We start from the raw sequence: 22311 nt of genomic DNA, 5'->3' as shown, positions 1-22311 counted from the left end.
CAGTGCATTCATGTTGGTACCGTCCATGTATACTTCACAACCATTATCATGAATAATCTTGCAAATCTCATCAATGCCTTCCTCAAACACCATGGGTCAAAGGATATGTTACCTACAATTAAATCAAAATCAAACTAATGTAAACAATGCCTAGGTTCGACAATACCTCAATTAGTTGGTATAAAATACTTCAAGTGTTTCTTACCATAAGGTTCCCTCTTCTAGTCATGCTCAATTCCTAGAACTATAAATTTTGATAACACAACTCAACTAAAATGCAAAGGTTTATGAGTGACTTGAAATCTGATAAAAGAAACATATTATTTATGTTGGACAAATATATATATATATATATATATATATATATATATATATATATATATATATATATATATATATATATATATATATATATATATATCAAAGGGATGTACTTTCTTCCGATAAGAAGCAAGAGCATGCTATATACCAATGGCCACAAGTCCATTATATACCACAATGATGCTAACACTTCATTCATTCTAAAAACCATCATCCTCTTTCAAATTCAAGAGGTTTTACAAGAAATATGAATCCCTTCACTAATAGCAACTAAGAATTAAGCTCTATTCAAAATACGAATATCATTTTTTCATTTTTTTTTCCAAACAATGACTCATCAAAACAAAACATTTCCACTAGACTTCAAAAAAGGCAATCTCAAACTCAACTCAAAGTGCCAAACTTAGTTTAAACAAAGAAAAGCTACCATTTTTTTCACTTTATACATTTCTTTAGAGACAACAACTATCTTTTTTTATTGATACAAAATACAATTGAGCTCGAATAATATAAAATTATCATAAACATAACCAAGTTTTTCATATTGAACATTTAATTCAAAGTTGTCAATTGATACAATAGATGTTCATTCGATCTCAACGATTTTCATTTTACATATTCATTTAAAAGAGATAAGTTATCAATAACAAATAGAGAATAAAAACTACATACGAACAAATTAGGTCGCACATTTGTTATTCTTTATTAAAAATTATGGTAAGGTCGTCTGTAGAAAATTACAATTCATCCATTTTATACAAAATTTCTAAATCGTTATTTTCATCATTAACAATGGAAAAATAAACCTGTGCAATTTACAAATGCAATATGGAGAAAAAGGAGTTTGAAGTGCAGAGGTAGGAGTAAAAAAAGGAAAAAAAAAGGAAAAGGAAGAATTAGGTTCACGAAGATTTTAAAATAAAAAGAGTGTGACGATGTTAAAGAACATAATATAGGAAGAAGAAGCACATCGATACGACGACAGAACCTTTTTCTCTTATACCACTAACACCTCCATCATCTACAGCTTCGCCATCGTCGCTCTCCTGCTTCTCAACCAGGCCATTTTCAACGCGGTCACTCGATGCTTACGCCGCCTCAAAGGGCATACAAAAGTCTACATCGAGATAGATAAAGTCTATCCTTATTTCATGCGGGAAAATAAGTTCATTACAAATGTTAGGTTTTTTTTTCCCTTATAGGCAATTCACTCTGCGTTATTACGGAACTAGGCAGTTTTTAAAAAAATTACGGAAATGGGCAAATTGTTTGGGGGAGGACGTTTTTGTATAAAGAAATCGTGTAGTCCCCAAACGTTTTATGGTCAATATTAGTCAGCAGGTGAAAATCGTATGGGGGCACTAGTGCAGGAAATAGAAATGACAGCGGTTATTTCCAGCTTTTGGCTTCGGGTCCGTAACCGAGGCATATACGGCCGAGGTAAAAAGGTAGTACTTTATGCCTCGGTTACAAACCCGAGGCATATTTAATATTTACTGCCTCAGTTTTTTCACAACCGAGGCCTAATGGGTAAACCTAATTAAAAAAAAATAAAGCTTCTTCTTCCAGCAGCCTCTTCTCCTTTCCCCTTCAAACCACCACAACTTCGATCTGCCACCGCATGCCCCCATCTCCTCTTCACCACGCCACCGCGCAGCTAGCTTGCCGGCGACACCAATCGACGCCAGAGACGTCGCCATCCCTCTCGACGGCCCAACCACTTCGTTCTCACGCACACATCGACCCTAACCCTGAGAGCTCGTCTCCTCACCGCAATCGGCAACAGCTGTCGCAGGCGACACTGGTGTCCACCATGGTCGTTGACGACGAGAGCCTCGAGACATGCGACCTCCATTCTCCCTCTTCTCAGGCGCGACTCGGTCTGCTTCCGCGCGAACCCCAGGGCCTGCTTCCGTGCGTCTGTTTGATCTTCTGAGTGCAGGTTGAAGGTGATGGTTATCAATGAGAATGCCGCGGGATTGGAATGGGATGCTGCAGGATTGGAATGGAGAATGACTTTGAGTTTGAAGTGAAAACGTGAATGGAGGGGATTTGTACGTGGGTGCGCCGCTGCTACAGTGAAGAAATTGGGGTTTTTTAACCCTACGAAGGGATACTACCTCGGTTATTCGAAACCGAGGCATATTCTACACTTACTGCCTCGGGTAGGCGCTGAACCGAGGCATATATTACCACTACTGCCTCGGTTATTACAGAACTGAGGCATATTCCTTCAGTAAAAAAAAAATTCAAATTAGGGGTCAACGCAGTGGTCAAAATAATTACGTGTCTCTACTGCCTCGGTTAAGAGAGAACCGAGGCATATTGCATCAGTGAAAAAAATAAATAAATTAAATTAGTGGTCAACGCGTTGAGTCAATTTTTTTTTAGCTATATGCCTCGGTTATTATGACAACCGAGGCATAAAAGTTGAATTTAATTACAAAACTGCCACCGCGTGCTTTTATGTAGCGGGTCCGCATGAACCGAGACATATACAGCGCTGTAAAAGCTCTAAAATGCACTAGTGGGGTGAACGTTTTTACATGAAATCGTGCAGGGGGTAACGTTTTTCATGCAGTAATCGATTACCGTATGCTTTAATCGATTACTGCATGCGTTGCAGTTTTTTGGGTGTAATGTAATAGATTACGCACAAACTGTAATCGATTACATGCGTAATTTTTTTGAAAAAAAAACGTTAACAAACATTTTACTGGATAGGAAAGCAATGACATATGACATAGTCGAATATGAAACTAAAAACAATGATACTAATGAAAAAAAAACATTAAAATCAATTAAAGTACTAACATAATAATGTCAATGTGAAAGTGCATTAAACAAATACAAAGTTTTTGAATTAAATAAACATCAAAATGCATCTAAGAAGGAGGAAATTGGCGTCGCACATAAGCTATGTCTTCCTTAAGTTGACCAACCCGAGCATCTATACTGTCAAATCTTGAACCAACAAAAGCCCAGAGATCGCAGATTTCGTGGATAATATCATTAAGCATAGCAGCAGATGCATTCTGGGTAGGCTGAGGCGGTGGAGATGGTGTGCGGTCATCATGAATAGGTGCATCCTGCATATCACGTTTATGAATCCATTCACCATTTTAGTTTTTTACAAAACCAAAGGAATGAATAACTTCAGCACCAATTGGACCTGTTCTCCAATTAACCTCCTCAAATGGTTCATCTTCTAGAGGAACATTAAACTTAATTAAAATGTCAGTAATGTGATTTGCATATGGTAAAGGGGCATGGTCTTTTAATGCCTTTTTCATGCGATATCTAACCAGATGACCCCAGTTAAGCTGCCTTCCGGTCAGTATTGCCCACATTAAGATAATGTCTTCTTCAGTAGCTTGGGCAAGGTTAGTTGATTAGGGCACCAGGCATCAACATAAGATGTAGTGCAGGATACGTGTTTCCACTTTCATTTGGCCTGCCAATATTCATCCTCCAATATTTACATTGTCACGATAAATCATTACTTTTGCATTTTGACTCAATAATCATCTCTTCATTCCTCCACCATGTTTCCCTCAAAATAGACACCTTGAGTGCCCAACTTGGTTATACAATAAAACATATTTATATCCATTCTAATCTTGACATGCTTAACTTCACTAAGAATAACCCCTTCATCAGTAATTTGTAAGTTAGAATAAAATACTCTAACTAACTCCGGATAATAACATTGACGATTAGTCAAAAAAGGTAATAATCCCAAGTTGTGCAGTATATCATAGCACTCAAATTTTGCTCAGCAATAAAATCATCAGGATATTTGTGTTCAATAATATCTATGTTGGAAAATTTTGAAGTATACCTTTCATATTGTGCTACGAAAGAGAAAACTCTTTATGGCTGTGAAGGTGCAATTATTTCTTCAGGTTCGTTGACGGTGGCACCACGGCGGCAACGAGCACCGGTTTGAGTCTTGTGTTTCCTTGAAGATTCAGCCATTTTTGGGTGTTTTTGAAGATTTTAATCGGTGTGTTTTGTAGAGAATTGAAAATGAGAAAGATTGCAATGAACGGGAGGTGATTTGGTTAAGAAATGAAGGCACAATGGTGAAAACACGTTGGCGGCAAAAGGGGCGCGATGGGGGTTTTTGGTGTGCAGCGACAGAGAGAGAGAATGTTGTATTTATAGTGGAAGACGAGGTGTAATAGATTACAGGGTTTCTGTAATCGATTACCAAGTTAGAAATTATTTTCCAAGGGCTCATGTTAGTTCGTTAATCGATTACAGGGTTTCTATAGTCGATTACGAAGCTAGAAATTATTTTCCAGGGGCTCTTGTTAGTTCGTTAATCGATTACAGAGTTTCTGTAATCGATTACGAAGCTAGAAATTATTATAGGGGCTTCTGTTAGTTCGTTAATCGATTATAGTTTCTGTAATCGATTACGAAGCTAGAAATTATTTTCCAAAGGCTCTTGTTAGTTCGTTAATCGATTACAACGCTTTTGTAATCGATTACCAAGTTAGTAATTATTTTCCAGGGGCTCCTGTTAGTTCGTTAATCGATTACAGGCTTTGTGTAATCGATTACATTTTACAATTTTACACTTGTGTAATCGATTATTTAATCGATTAAGGTAACACGTAATCGATTATTTAATCGATTAAGGTAACACGTAATCGATTAACTTACTCTGTAATCGATTACCTCCGTATCAGATGTCGAAAATTTGATGATGGTAATCGATTACACTATGAAGATAATCGATTACAGTACGTATTTTTGCACCAAATTAATTGTGGTGATGAATAACATGGTCCATATAATTGATTACAGCATAACATATTTTTGTGATAGCAGTTCTACTCCATTAATAAATTTTTTTTAAATATTCTACTAATTAAAGAAAAATAAAATGATTAACAAGCTGCACATAACTTAAAATGGAAAGCAAAGAAAATAAACTAAATGAATTACGACAACCATTTGTATCTTCTTCTCCCCCGGTGATCCACAAACCATCCAGAATTGATATCTTCGTATTCTTCGGCAGGTGTTAGTGGTCGGATGTCTCTAGTTTGGATGAAAAGCTCGATATAGGAAGAGATACGCGGTTTTTTGACAGATTGGTCTAGACTTTGTACGTGTTTCCAACGACTAATCATCTGTGACACATCAAAGTCACATTTGATTTCCGCGGTGTCATGAAATAGTTGCTTGTTGCGTATTGTTGTAGGGCGACGATAGTCAATTTGTTTGACAACTTGGTGATCACCACACTCGACTAATTGAGTTACGGTTTGTAATAATTCATTGTAGGTGCAATCATGTCTGATGGAGAAGGTTTTCGTGGCATCCGAACCAAACTCAAGACCAAAACCAGATGGACTCTCTGTGATACCAGCACCCCTTAAGGTCCACCATAATAAAGAATAGTTGGTGAAGTTGGGACAGAGTTTGGGGATGATGATTATGGGGTGTTTGTAGTTAAAAGAGAAAGGATTTCTTCAGCTGATCATGTGAAGGTGACATATAATTCAATCATTGTGTTGAAAGGGGAAGAAGACTTACATTGCAACATTTGAAAAACATGTTCATCTGTTTTTAATTCAAATGCGTCATAGACAATATTTCCTTCAGAAGTCATCACGGGTCGTCTGAAGTATAGGTTGTTTATGGATGTGTTTGATTGAAATGGAATGGCTGCACAAACTCTTTGTTTGAGCATGTTGTATGTGCGGTTGTATGGAATGCGAAATATCTGGGGACTCTGACATATGAACTTCACCCCATCCTCACAGAGTTTCATTTCACTGTTTGTGTATAAGGTAGCTATTTAAGAATTGGTGAAATCCTGAGACTCTGTGATGCCAAACATTTCAGGGGAAAAATGTTCCATCTTAGGGCTTTCAATTAAGAAAGAAAAGGTAGAAGGAGATGCCAAGCAATGGATGTGTTGGACACTTGAAAATTTGCATTTCATGTAATGTAGGGAGGTGGTATTTATAAGCATAGTAGTTGCACCATTATTGAGTGAAAAAACAAAGAAAAAATTATAGAGCTTCAATTGATTACATACATATGAAATTGTCATACTAAAATAGTACAAATACATAATACAATATTCTCCCAAAATGTGATAATTTTATTTAACAATAACATTGTTCAACGATGGCTGCCTGTGCCGCATGGTGGCCTCCGTGTGGGTCGTCGAGGTCGTCTCTCAGGTTTTGGGGGAGGAGGGGGTGACTCACTTTGCTCATCAGTACCTTCCACTTCCACAGATTGAGAACCTTCTTCTAAAACATGAAATAGAATTTCAGGTCTGTAGTATTGTTGTGAAGATGACGGGCCTCAGTATGCGGATGGTGGAGTCAGTGATGATGTCCCAGACATTTGTGATGGAACACCCCCATAGCTGGAAAATTGTGGGCCAGATGAACCACCATAATATTGGGATGGTCCCGCTCCAAAGTTTGATGGCGGTAGGAAAAAACCATATGAAGTCGGGACCTGCTGAGATGACGATGGAGGATGCATTCTTTGATCCCAATTCCCAAAACCTGAAGTTAGATTTTGTGAGTGAAAGAGGCTAGAAAAGGGTCTATCCGGACGAAGCTGTTGATGTGAAGGCGGATTTTGATATTGCTCAGGCATGTCATACTAAAAGAAAATTGATAATTAATTGATATGTTTGAAAATCAATAATAATAAAAAGTTTAATTTAAAAATATGCATGAAATAAATGATTCTCACTTCATCATCGGATGATTGCGCAATAGCCGAGATATAACGGATGGTATGATTTATGTACCATTGCATGTAGGGCGAGTTATCACACAGATGGCCACTTTTGGTGAAAGGTTCACCCTGAACAATGGAATTATGACGATTATTCCAAAGCATTATAAACCGATGGTAATATTGCCTGCAATTAATTTCCCCCTTCCTCGGAGATCAATTCGGTGAACCTTATCCAAGTTCATCGGGTCGGCTGGGATGCTCTGTCACCAACCAAACTGTCTGACTACCCCGTCGACTTGGTGGAATTCAACAGTCGCAAAACAGATAAGAGGAACCAATGCCCGACTTATGGGAGAAACAGATAAGGGAATTTCAACAAATAAAGTAGTAGAGCATTGGTGATAATGAACTTGCTTTGGTTGAATATGATCAAATTTTTTTCGGAACTCCACCACAGTTGTTTGGTCATGGAAGACGGAACGTGTTTGTCGACACCACCTCACACTTAAGGGGAACGCAAGGTCAGCCACAATCTCGTCATCCATGACTGGTTGTATTTCTGGAGAGATACATGTGAATCTTTCCCCGCCCAACACTACAGCAATAACATGCATCCACCAATGTTGTCTTGTTGGAATTTTGTGTTATGATCCAATGCATGATACATACATGCCAATACTGCGGATCCCCAACTAAAATTTAAAATATGATTCAATTCTCTTAACAATGGCAAGAACATAAAATGCACGAGACTGGCTGATGTATCTGACATCAACATGCTGCCAATCAGTATGAGGATGTGTGCTCGTGCATACTGTCCAATTGTTGCTAGGTTTGCGTCATCCGGTAATTTTCAGAATCTGCTATTTAGCCATGATAGCTTTATCTGGTTCCCTGTGATCATATTTTTTGGTGGAGTATCCCCTATAAATCTTGACACAATTGCAACAGGTTTCCGAAACTTCCACCGGTGACGGGTTCACCATCAATTGGCACCCCCAGTTGTAGTGAAACATCCTCCAGGGTAATAGTTATTTCTCCTAGTGGCATGTGGAAGGTGTGAGTTTGAGTCCTCCACCTTTCACATAATGCTGTTACCATGAGGTGATTAATCTCCACATTACTCACTTTCAAAACGTGACCAAAACCAGCTTCATCAATTAACATTCTGACTCTACGGTCAATAAGATCTGTATGTTTTAAAATCAAGATAGAATGGCGTCGTGGCCGGAGCACTCTCTCGTTTCCTTCCCAAATCTGGTTGGTAATGTGATCGTCTTGATGATGCAATACGGACAAGTTTGATGGCAGGTTGTTGTTCTAAGTCATAATAAACTACGTAAAAGTATATGAAAATATTACCAGAATATCATTTAAAGTTGATGAATAACAAAACGTACACACAAAAAAAAATCAAAAAAATGACCGAACCTGTTAAATTGACGGATGAGTAATTATTTTTGATACGCTGTAAATCCAACTACAATGGCAAAGATATGAAGTATTTTGTGATGTGAAATAAGTCTTCCACCTAACAGGCCTATTTAAACTACATCACCATACTATTCATTCACATGCCTCCCTTTTCATTTTTCTCTTTCTCTCACATACCAAATGAGTTGTCTCACCAATGGCAGCCTATTGTCCTACACCCCAATGCACAACACCATATGGCTTCTTGTATTCACTACACACACCTTTCTCTTCAATAATAATAACCTTCTGAAAGATTCTCACATCATTTTTCAAAGTTGCAGGTGAATGAGAGAAAAAATCCAAAGCATCCATTATTGTGAATAGTATTGTGCAGAAGAGAAAGCATGCTTTATTTTTAATAGCATTGTGCAGAAGCATGAATTATTATGAACAACATTCTGTAGAAGCGTGAAATTCAAATAGTATTATGGCAGGTGCAGCAAACGTCCAAGAATCACGGTGAAGCGGGAAAATAAATAGGTGTAAGAATAAAACGTCATGGGGGCAAACGTTTTTAAATTGAAAGTGTATGGGGGTGCACGTTTTCTAAATATAAAATGTTTGGGGGTACACGTTTTCTAAATAGAAAACGTTTGGGGGCTACACGTTTTCTTTAAGAAAACGTGTAAGGGGTGCACGTTTTCTTTAAAACATTTTTTTTTTCTTTTCGCACCCCCAACCCACTCCTTTCGATTCTGGAAACTGAAACGCTTATATATCCATGCACACTACCATTGGTTCTTCTATCAATACTTCTCTGCATACCGTGCTTCACATCTCAAATCTCCTAAACTATATTTGCATACCAATGTGTTCATAATGAGTTCGTGCAATTATGGAGGATCTTCTTCGTCTAATACAATCGAAGACGAACTTGTCATTCCAGACATTGTCGAAGAGTTTACTTCCGATGATTTTTATGAAGACAATGCAGACGACTAAGAAATTATTCCGGTTCCTACTATGGATTAAATCCGTATGAGGAAGTCGAACTACAAGAACGCATGCAATTCGATTCAAAAGAGGCAACAGTGTTTGCCATCAAACATTATCACATCACCAATGGATACAACTTCAATGTGGTAAATCGAAACCCCATCTTTACGTTGCACGATGCATCCATTACAATATTGGATGTCAATGGCGTCTGAGAGCTAGTTATAGTAAAATCAAACATCATTGGGAAATCAAGTCCATTGATGGTACACATACTTGTTTCTCTACATTAATTTCACAAGATCACTACAATCTGGATTCCACCCAAATTGCTTCCATTGTTTTTCATTTGGTGCTCACAAATCCAAGCATTTGCATCAAAAGCTTGGTCGTTAACATAAAAAGTAGTTACGGATACACGGTCACATATAGAAGAGCATGGATTGCGAAGGAAAAAACAATTACAATGGAGTATGGTGATTGAGACCAATCTTATAATGAAGTTCCCAGATGGTTACAAGATGCCCAACAAACCAATCCTGGGACAATTTTTCAACTTTTTGGTCCTCCAGTTAATGTTGATGCTGAGAATGTGACATCCACATACATTATGGAACGTTGCTTCTGGGCATTTGGACCATGCATTGAAGGTTTTAGGTATTGTAAACCTGTTGTTCAAGTGGATGGAACCTTTTTAACAGGCAGATATCATGTCACCTTGCTAATTGCAATTGCTTAGGATGGAAATAAAAACATATTTCCTTTGGTATTTGCAATAGTAGAAGGTGAGACAAAAGAGACATTGATTTGGTTTTTTCAACTACTACGAGAGCATGTAACTCCTCAACCAAATCTATGCCTAATTACTGATAGAGGCAAGGGCATTTTGTCAGCCCTACGATCGAAAGAAGTTGATTGGAAATCGGGCAATCTTCACTTTGTCTACTGCATACGTCATCTGGGTTCCAACTTCAACAACCGCTTCAAAAATGTCGATCTCAAGAAACAATTCATTAACTTGGGTACGACATTTTCCTAACTTTACATTCCACATGCACAAAATATTTCCTTCAAACAAAATATTTTTTCATTTCATTTTATATTTTTTTTTTCACAACTTTCAAAGTCAAAAAACCTACCGTGCAAGCAAAACTTTCAGCTATGAGGTCCCAATTCCCACAAGCAGTAGCTTGGATTGATAAAATCCCCTTACATAAGTGGTCTCAAGCTTATGATGGGGGGGCGTAGGTACACGCACATGACAACAAACTTGGCATAGTGCATGAACTATGTGCTTAAGGGGGCTCGGTCATTACCTATCTGTGCACTATTAAAAATTACATTTCAAAACATAAATGCTTGGTTTGTTGAACGCGACTTAAAGTCAGACTTTATGTTAAGAGCTGGTCATCAATATCCAGAAGATGTCATTGCCTTGCTCCAACAAAATCACCAGAAATCCGCATATTGTCATGTTCAACGCTACGATCGAGATAATTCAAAATCGGCCAAAACCAATCTCATTCACTGTCAGATTAAATGATTGGTGGTGTGATTGTGGTCACTTCCAAGCTAGTCGGTTACCCTGTCATCATGTCATAGCTGTTTGTTCTTTTGGTCATATGCCACTTTCAAAATTTATTGATCCAGTTTACAGCCTTGATTACATAAATTGGGCTTATCAAGTCCAATTCTACCCCCTGCAAAATGAGGACTATTGGTTAACATATACAGGTCCTAATTTCATTTCGGACCCCCAAACTAGACGCAAGGCTTCCAGACAACCTACAACGACTAGGATCCATAACGAAATGGATCATCCCATTACGGATAAGCCAAAAAAATGCTATTATTGTCGCACTGAGGGTCATCATAGGGGATAATGTCCATTTCGCCAATAATTTGTACATTTTTTATTTCAATTAACTTACTTTTCAATGATTTTTTCTTCTTTCTACAATGTCAAAATTAAGACAATTTTTTATGAACATTAATATTTCTTATGCCTTCATGAACTATAATTTAAAATACTGTATTCTTTGATGGACAAAAAACTCTATAAAATCATTACAAATTATTATGCTAGCCTCTATATCCAATTCTAATTTAATCAATTTTTTTTTAAATTGGGACTGTAATCGATTACAATACCTTTGTAATCAATTACATTTCACCCGGACATAATGCATTAAGCATGTAATCGATTACACTTCATCTGTAATCGATTACATTACACCTAGAAAACTGCAACGCATGCAATAATCGTTTACAGCATACGGTAATCGATTACTGCATGAAAAACGTTACCCCCTGCACGATTTCATGTAAAAACGTATTGCCCCACAATGATTTTCTTTAAAGATAGTACACCCCCCACACGATTTCGCCTGCTAACTAATTTTGACCACAAAACGTTCGGGGCCTACACGATTTCTTCATACAAAAACGTCCCCCCCCCCCCCCCCAAACGATTTGCCCATTTCCGTAATTTTTTAAAAAACTACCTAGTTACATAATAATGCATAGTGAATTGCCTATAAGGGAAAGAAACCAAATTTTAATATAAGAGTAGTGTACACATGTGAATTTTTAATCTTATTACACATTTATAGTGTTTTAGAAGTTACTCAACATATTTATATATAATCTAAATACAAAAATATATTTTTGTTATATATATAAAATCTTATCAAAGATTTTTAACTTTTTTATGTTTCAATTGTATAATATTTTATTAAGTGCAAAGTTGTTGCATGCTGCTATTTGATGGTGTCAAAGAAGTAAAAAATGATGTGAATGGGACCATCGAAATAACAAAGAGGAAGGAAACAAAAGAAAATGGCACCATCGCCAAAAATCGTTTCCAACGACGTCACATAGTGGAAATTGTACCATGTGAAAGAGATGTTATTTACATATAGAAAGTATATAGTAATAGTAATAGGAAAATATCTAAGAATATTATAATTTCACTCAAATAATTATATATTCTAACAGTAACATGCATTACTTTAATACATTACTAGAGATACATGCATGTGAGTTTCAGAATATTTGATACCAATTAGTTATAGAAAAAAATCAAGTACCATTCCCAATTCAAAATTCTAGATATGTTTGGTTAGAGGTGTCAATTTGGCCCAGCTCACAAGACTTGGCCCTGGCCCATGTGGGCTAGGGCCAAAAAGCCCACATTGAAAAAAAGCCCCAATCAAAGAAGCCCACATGGCCAAAAACCCTACAAAAGCCCTGTGGGTTAGGGCCAACCCATGGGCTTTAATCTTCAACATGAAAAATATATTATTTTTTAAAGGGTTAAATATGTTTTTGGTCCCTTAAGTTTCAGTGAATTTTGGAATTAGTCAATTTCGAAACTTTGGACCAATTTACACCTTTATCTTTCAAAATACGTGAATTTAGTCCTTTTAATCAAATTTTGTTGGGTTTATTTGATATTTCCTACACATTTCAAGATTGTATTTAAGTTGTTTATATTGTTTGACACATTTTTGCTTTAATGTTAAGTTAAATATTATTATGAAACACATTTGAAATGTCAAATAAAATTAACAAAGTTTGATTAAAATAAATCCACGTATTTCGAAAGATGAATGACTAAATTGGTCCAAAGTTTCGAAAGGGACTAATTCCAAAATTTACTGAAAGTTAAGGGACCAAAAACATATTTAACCCTTTTTTAAAATATATTATTATTTGTGGGACATGCCCAACGACCTGGACAAGCACGACCACCCGAATAGGCCCAACGACCCGGACCTGCCCGACGACTACAAGCACGACGACTCGGACGGGTCCAACCACCCGAACGGACCTGACGACTCGATCATGATCGACGATCCGAACGGGCCCGAGGACCCGGTTGGACCCGACTATCCGGACGGGCCAAACGGCCCGAACCTACACGATGACACGAACGGGCCCGACGACCCGAATGGACCCGATGATTCAGATTGGTTCGACGATTCAAACGGGCCAAATGACCCAAACAAGCGTGACGACTCAGACGCGCCTGACCACCTGGACAGACCCAACAAATCATACGGTCCGAACAACCTGGACAAGCGTGAAGACCCAAATGGGCCAAACAAACCAGACATGCCTGATGAGTAAGATCAGTTTGACGACCAGAATGGGCACAACAAGTCAGACGGGCCAAACGATCCGAATGAAACCAATGAACTTGACGATCTAAATGACCAGCATGAGCCCGTTTGCGTCGTCGGGCCCGTATGGGTTGTCTAGCCCATCTGTCTCATTAGGCACGTCTGGGTGTTACGCTCGTTCGAGTCGTCGGGCTTATCTACGTCATCAGGCTTATCTACGTCATCGGGCTCGTTTGTGTTGTTGGGCACCTCCAAGTCGTCTGGTCTATCTGAGTCGTCGTGCCCGTTTGGGTCATCGGGTCGTCGGGCCCGTCCAGGTCGTCAAGCTCGTCTAGGTGTTAGGCCCAACCGGGTCATCTAACATGTCTGTGTCGTCAGGCCGTCCAGGTCGTCGGGCCGTCAAGCCATCGATCTTGTCCGAATCGTTGGGCCCGTCCGGGTCGTCGAGCCCGTTCGGCTCGTCGGGGCCGTCTGGGTCGTGAGTCTCGTCTGGGTTATCAGGCTTGTCAGAGTCATCAGGCATATCTAGGTCTTGAGACACGTCCAATTTGTTGGGCCGATTTGGGTCTTCGGGCCTGTTCGGGCCTTAAGGCCCATCCGGGTCGTTGAGCTCGTCTCGGGCTTTAGACTTGTCCGAGTGATTGGACCTGTTTGGGTCGTCGGGCCTGATTAGGTCTTCTGACCAGTCTGGGTCGCTCAACTTGATCTTTGACTCTAGCTTAATGTAATATTATTTGGGGGGCCTAACCCACTAGAGAGGGGGCTTTGGGGGATGGGGCTTTTTTTTGGCCCCATCATTTGGGGCCCCCCTAAAAGGGGGCTTTATGAAGAGTGGGTTAGGGTTGGCCCATGGGCTATGGGCTAAATTGACACCTCTATGTTTGGTAGAATAGGGAAGGTAAAGATTAAAATTATCGGTTGGCAGAGGAAGAAAAAAAAGTAATAATAATTTAGAAAACATAGTGGACTACTCATTTCCGTCCCTTAAGAAACATAGTAGACCTTGAGTACTCGTCCCACCTCAAGCATGGAGTACTCGGCTAAGGAGGGAGTACTCGTCCCATCCCATGTGTGGGATACCCGTCTTTAGCATACAAATGCATTATCCCCATCCAGTATGCATATAGGCTGCATACGTGTCGGTCTTGTAAGACAACATGTATTCAAGATGAATAATTAATCAGATCAAATCCCCCTAAGGAAAGGTAATCACAAGCTAAGAAACTTATCCTAGTTATCGAATCATTAAAACCGCTAAATCAAAGTCCAATCAGGTAAGGTCCATAAGTTTGTTTCTAACATTTTACAAAGTTTGTTTCTCACATTACTATCCTCAAGTTATAACTCAGTATCTCAGACAGACTTACCCCCTCTTTCATGTGCCTAAGTTGTTATATTTTATATAATTTTATTATATAAAATTATTATTCTCTATGTTGTTATTATTATGGATTAGCATTAATCAATAAATTAATTTATTTTTTAATGTTAATTATATTGCACATAATTAATTATTTTGTGGATAATATATATAATTTTGGGTTTTGATAGGTTGGATTCTTTAGTAAACAGTCTGTGATGGGCTTGAATAATCAGATACTTATTTGAGAAGTTCCTGGTCTCTGTCGAAAGGTTATAAAACAGATACCCATTAGTTAGTTTTCAAGTAACAACGTAAAACACTCTTACGTTTTAGAATACCTATCAGAAAGAGAACATTAGCATCTCATACTACGTGCTTCCATGGATCCTTCATTAATTTTGGGTACACAATTTGAACTCATACTTGAATATGTTTTGAATATATTGTATTATTGTATCTTATATATATTTTATTTCTATCAATTGGTATCAGAGCTAATAAGATACAAAATATAATTATTCTTTTGGGAGTATATCTTAATTTCCATAATTGTTCACTGAGACATGAAATATTATATTGAGATATTAACTTTTTTCGTTTCAATTAGAAAATTGATTAAGGGGTTTAATTGATTATTTATGTTTACGTTCATGAACATTAATTGCTAATTTTCTCATTTAATGAAGAAAAGAAAATCGTTCTCTTTCTCGTTTTCATTTTTCTAGTGTTGTTCCATGGTGAAATTATTGCAGATTAATGAATTCTTAGAGGGGATTAAAATTATTGAAACCCCAAATTAAAGAAACCCTAACTCTATTTAAAATTCCTTTCGAACCTTTCGAACCCTTCTTCATTCTGCTTAGAAATCGAACGGCCTGTCACCGGCGGCGAAGCTACGGCGCGTCTGGCTTGATTCAGTATCTATCACTAGAACGGCGAGTGCGGTGTTGATGTCACGGAGGTTCCCAGCCATGGCGGTTTCGCAAGATATAGTCGCTTAAGGTTCGTGGTAGTCCGAACGGTGGTCGTTCGCTCGAGCTGGTGACGTTTGGTTCATCAATGGCAGGGTTGCGTTGTGGAGATAGAGGTTCATAAGGCAGGAGTTGTCGTCGCGGTGCGGTGACACGTTCACTGTAATGGCTTGCAAAGCTGCAATGTTGGTCGCGTCTGCAAGGGTCATGATGCTGCATCGGAGGTGCTCACGTTGCTCGATCAGCATGGTGGTGGTATGCGTTATGCGCAACAACGGTGAACGATGGGACGTTGCTCACATTTCCCTACATTTGCTTGCTTTTTTTTTGTTCTCTTATGATGGGACGCGTTTTTGCACACGGTTATGAGTTGCAGTTGTTGCCAGCGACGTCGGACAGTTTCTGGTATGTGCAACAATGGTGGGTTTTGGTGTTGGATATGTGTGGTGGTTCGCGCAACAGTAGTGTTGGTGGATGATGGTCACATTTTGGTAGCTTGTATTTTGCACCCTAATGGCCCACGTGTGCACCAGATTTTTTTAAATCTTTTAAAACAATAATAATAATAATAATAATAATAATAATAATAAATAAATAAATAAATAAATAAATAATGAATAATAATAACAATTATTATTATTATTATTATTATTATTTCATGCATCATATAATTTATTATATTTTTGTTAAGCATGATATAATTTTATATAATTGTTAGCTCACTTATCATGGGTACAATTGTATGAAATTTTGTGGTAATGATATAATTTAATTATTTTATTAATTAATTTGATATTACATTAATATTAATCATACCCTATCGGTATTTTATTATTAATGTATTTTATTCTTCTTGATACAATGTAACTTTTAAATTTTATTATGTCAATTATTTGTCTTGTACCCTATTGGTATTCGATTTCTTTTGACATGAGATGTGCATTGTATTTTTTATTCTAATTATATTTCTTATTTATTATGATTCGGGACCCTTAGGGGAGATCATAGTGAATGAGAAATAATTTGATATTATAGGCATATCTTATTGTGTATTCAGAAACATTTATTTTGTTTATTTACACAATAAGTGTGTATTAAATGTTTCTTTGTTATTTTGATACCAGTTTCTTTGCCTATGCCATTAACTTCGGTTAAAACTTTAAATGGGACAAATTTTGAAGACCGGAAAGAATCTTTGAATTGGTTCTGGCAATTACCAACATAGATTTTTCCTTGAGAGAAGCAGAACCTTTAACTCTTACGCCTGAGTCCACTAGTGTCCAGAGGGCTTCTTGTGAAAAATGGGAACACTCGAATAGGGTGTGCCTGATGGTGATGAGATACACCATGGAGAAGTCTATTCGATAGAGCATTCCGGATAATAACAATGCTAAGGATTTTGTGAGATCAATTGGTTAGATGTGTAAGACTTTTGACAAAGCTCAAAAGGGTCAATATCTGTCACTTCTTGAGAGGACCAAATCTGATGGTGTCAATGGTGTTCGTGAGCATATGATGAAGCTTGTGCACTATTATAACAAACTCAAATCTCTAAAGGTGGAGGTTGGTGATAGTTACTTGATTTGGCAGGTTATGGAATCTCTTCCTTCTTACTTTGATGTGTTGAAGACTTCTTACAACACTCAGAAGGAGGAATGGATAATTGATGAAATGATAGCTATTATTTCTCAAGAGGAAGCATCAATTAAAAAGACCAAGTCTCATAGTGTGCAGTTCATAACTACTACTTCTGACACTAAACCTGTGAAAAAGGGATTCAAAGGTAAATCTCGTCTTGAAAAAGGGAACACAAGGAAAGCATCAGTGGTTTTGGAGCCTAAAAAGAAGTACTTCAAGGGGAATTGTGCCTATTGTAAGAAATTTGGGCACAAGCTAGCTGATTGTTATATTCTTAAGAAGAAGAATGTTGATAAGGAAGGTATACTCCTATATGCTCTAGTTTGTTATTGATGTTCCTACCAACTCTTGGTGGTTAGACTCGGATGCCACTATTCATGTTGTGAATTCTTTACAGGGGTTCACAAGTCTGAGAAAACCAAGCAATGTTGAGTCCAAGATTATCATGGGAGATGGAGTTAGAGCACTAGTTGAGGATATAGGAGTAGCTTCTTTAAATTTACCTTCTGGACATGTTTTGTTATTAAAAGACATTGTTTATGTACCTTCTATGAGAAGGAATTTGATTTCAGTTTCAATTTTGGATAAATGTGACTACACTTTTGAATTTGGCAATGGTAAACTTATTGTTTATTTCAATTCAATTATTATTGGCTCAGGAGTTTTATATGATAGGCTTTACATGATGAATCTGAATGACATGTATATTAATTCTGTTATTGGACATAAGTGTAGTAGAGTTGATGAAAATTCCTCTATGTTGTGGCATAGATGTTTGGGACATATTTCTAGACCTCGGATTGAGAGGTTGATTAAAGAGGGTATTCTGCATGATTTGGATTTTTCTGATTTTGATACTTGTGTTGATTGTGTTAAGGGCAAGCTTACCGTAAAAGTAAGAAATACAGGAACAAACAGGAGTGACAATGTGTTAGAGCTTATTCATACTGATATATGTGGACCTATCACACCCACTTCCATGGGAGGATATAAGTATTTTATCACGTTTATAGACGATTATTCCCGATTTGGATGGATAGATCTCCTACAGGAAAACTCAAGTTCTTTGGATGCTTTTAAATCTTTCAAAGCTGCTATTGAGTTGAAAATAGGAAAGAAGATAAAATGTGTAAGGTCTGACAAAGGTGGAGAGTATTATGGAAGATATGATGAGACTAGAAGAAATCTTGGACCTTTCGCTAGATTTCTTGATGAATGTGGTATTGAAGCTCAATATATTATGCCTAGTACTCCTCAGCAAAATGGAGTTGCAGAAAGGAGGAATCACACTCTTTTAGAGATGGTAAGATGCATGTTGAGTCATTCCTCTTTACCGGATTTGCTTTGGGGAGATGCTTTAAGGACTGTTGTGTATATTCTTAATCAAGTATGTAAGACCCGTGGAATTTAATTAATTAAATAATTAATTAATTAATAAATGCGGGTAGTAGAAACCTTGATGACATTAAATGTTAAATAGTATGATGTGGAAAAGTACTAGCTTAAGTGGTTGAGAGTACTTGATTGTGTGAGAGGACTTGGGTTTAAGTCTTATGTATGCCAATTGTGTGTGTTTGATTTACTATTTTTTTTTTATAATATACTTGAGCCTGTTGAGTGATAGTATAATCATAGCATTATAATAATTATCACGAAATATGAATTGGTTGACTGGTGGTGTATTGAATTGGCATTGGTATGGTCACGGGTTCAAAACTTGATAGACATGAATTAAACCTTTTTTTTTGTTAGAATCAACTTTGGGTTGAATGTGAAAGGGCAGAGAAAACCCTAAAAGGCCAATTTTAGGTAAGAAGGAGGATTTTTGCAGTGTTGTTATTTTACTTTTGAGAGGAGAACGAAATTAGAGAGTGAGCGGTGAGGTGTACAAGAGGCTGAATTGGGAGAAAGTTTGAGGCAAAGCATTGGTGAGCAAAGGAACATTCATTTTCCCAATCTTAAGCAAGGATTTCAGGTTGGGGGAAGCTGCCCATGTGTGTGTAAATTAAATGTGTTGTGATTTTGCGGCATTGCTCTTCTCAATTAATTTATGTATGCTATGAATTTCGTGTTATGTGTGATGAGATTGAGAATTGGTTTGTTTGATGTTGTCTGCAAAGGCCTTTTATGCCTTATATGATTAGGATGAGGGTTTTGGTATTGAATGGTTATTGTTGATTAAATCTCGAGTTTTGGTAATTCAAATGGATATAAAAGATGTTCATGAGGTTTGCTTGCCATTATAGTATGCTTGGTAATGATTGAGCTGTGTTTTGGTCTGGTTTTGGTGGTTTGTGTGTGTGAATAGGGAAGAAACTCTGCTATTTTCGTCCAAGCGAGTCATACTCGCCTAAGCGAAAATTGTAGAAACTCATTCCTAGTTTTGGTTTGAGCATTTCACTAAGGCGACCAAAGTTCATGTTGAGCGACACGTCCTCTCACTCAGGCGAGAAGGTTGCCCTAACGACCGAAAGTCTACTTCTAGCTTTATTTTTATGATGGTAGGAGGAGCCATTTCTTGGAAGAGTGTTAAACGAACTCTTGCAGCTACTTCCACTATGGAGGCAGAGTATGTTGCTTGTTATGAAGCTACTTGTCAAGCTGTGTGGCTTAAAAAATTTGTTTCTGGCTTTCAAATTGTTGAAAGTATTTCTATGCCACTTGTGATATATTGTGACAACATTGCTACCGTCCATTTATCTCAAAACAGCAGAAGTTCTACTCGCTCAAAGCATTTTGATATAAAAATTTTGTTTGTTAGAGAAAAAATTTTGGATTATCAAACTCGGATTGAGCATACTCCTATAGAAAATATGTTAGCAAACCCACTAACTAAAGGCTTGTAACACCCCATTTAAATAATAACTTTAATTTAAATGAAATACCACACAGATAGAAATTTAGAGACAAGTCCTGGAGTATAAAAGTTACTCCTTACAATATCCAAAAATGCTAGGAGAAACTAAGGCACACCATGATGCCAAATACAACCAAGAATCCAAGGACTTAACGAAATTTAATAGAATACTAAAGAGCAAAGCGTACATGGGCCATAGCCCTAAAGAAAAGCCCAAAAGCAGAAGTCAATCCCAATGCTAAGTAGCGGAACCATCACCTTCCTGTTGACCACGGGTGTTCCTCGCATATGCTCACATCAACAAGTTGATGATCATCGCAAAAGAGAGTACCACACAGCAGAACACACAACAATAAAAGAAAGGTAAGCTAGAACCGAAAATGGTTTTATCATGCAGTCAGATATACTTTCACAATCAATTATACATACACCACCCAAGCATGTTATGACTTTTCAAAACAATACACTAAGACTCGACTCGACTCAATCATCCGGATACATATAACATGGTCAGATTCAGCGGATGCTTGCACTTGTGGTGGATACCTCTGCTTACCCCCGAGCTGCTCACCCTCGAGCTATGTGTTACAAGTGTTACAATGAATCAATTCCCTCAAACACAAGGTTAGCCCTTAATGAATTTTAGGCCTCCTGCTACTCCCACCACAAAAGTCAATCCGCTCTAAGTGAGACTAACTGACTCCTTAGAGTGTCAGGATGCAATCCTTACCTTGAATCCTTACCAAGTTATATAGATGGGGCACCACCATGGACACCCACTAACAAGGGCCATGGAATTACGTCCCGACCACTGAAGCACGACCCTAAAGTCCCACCTAGAGGCTTCAAGGAATTACGTACTGACCACATGCTAAACATATACAAACAGCCAAGTAACGGATACACATATCATGCATAGGAATCTCCTACCAACATTTGTAACCAACCCTCATTTATCATATGTTGAATTAATATCAACTCGTTATTCCCAACCATGAGTAAAGTGTTTCTCCTCATACCAAAACCATGCCACTGGATTATTAACCATCATGTCCATTGTTGCTCATGTCAACTTCGTCACCACATATACATATATTCAACCTCTCAAGTATAATTCATATAAAGCTTATGCCAAACTCATAATTCACACATATGACCCTCTCCCAATCATGCATATTCATTCCCATTAAGCCATCATACAATAACTCATACAACCACAAGCTAAACATCCAAACATAGTGGGGAACCATCTCAGGACGTATTCTCGCCCAGCTCTTCGCTTAGGCTAGAGGGTCTCGCTCAAGCGAGAAGGACTCTCGCTCAGGCAAGCTCCCTCCGCCTAGGCGAGAGCTCGACACACATACAACAACGGCCTCTACGTATTCTCGCTTAGGCGAGACTCCTCTCGTCTGACCGAGACACTCGCTCGCTCAAAATTGAGCTAGTCGCCTGAGCGACCCCTCGCGTAAAAAGTCTGGGCGAGCCTCTGCTCATCTCGCCTGGGCGAGACAAGCTCGCTTGGGCGAGATTATCGGATCTCGCCACTGTTTTCCTACGACAGCCATTCATACCAAGCCAAAAATAACATACAAAAGCATTCCACGCATCCAGAACATCATATCAACCATAGAATCGTAGCACAACAGTAAGAACAACAAAAAGGACGAATACAAGATTAGGTTCTAACTTCCCTTACCTGGAAAAAGGCTAACAGCTAGGTTCTTGGGTGCGAACAGATAAACGCAGTAGCTCTTAGAGCGGTTTAACAAGCTGGAAACATAAGAACATAAGAACACGAAGCCACTTAGTACGACCCTAGTTGGAACTCGAAGCAACTGTGCTAAACAAGAGAGGTATGGGATGGGATGCAACTTACGTGGAACGAAACTGGCTCGAACAAGT

The sequence above is a fragment of the Vigna unguiculata genome, chromosome 9, assembly GCF_037176805.1.
Source record: "Vigna unguiculata cultivar grain cowpea cultivar isolate G323 ecotype 2 chromosome 9, ASM3717680v1, whole genome shotgun sequence".
NCBI lineage: Eukaryota > Viridiplantae > Streptophyta > Magnoliopsida > Fabales > Fabaceae > Vigna > Vigna unguiculata.
This window is presented reverse-complemented; position numbering follows the sequence as displayed.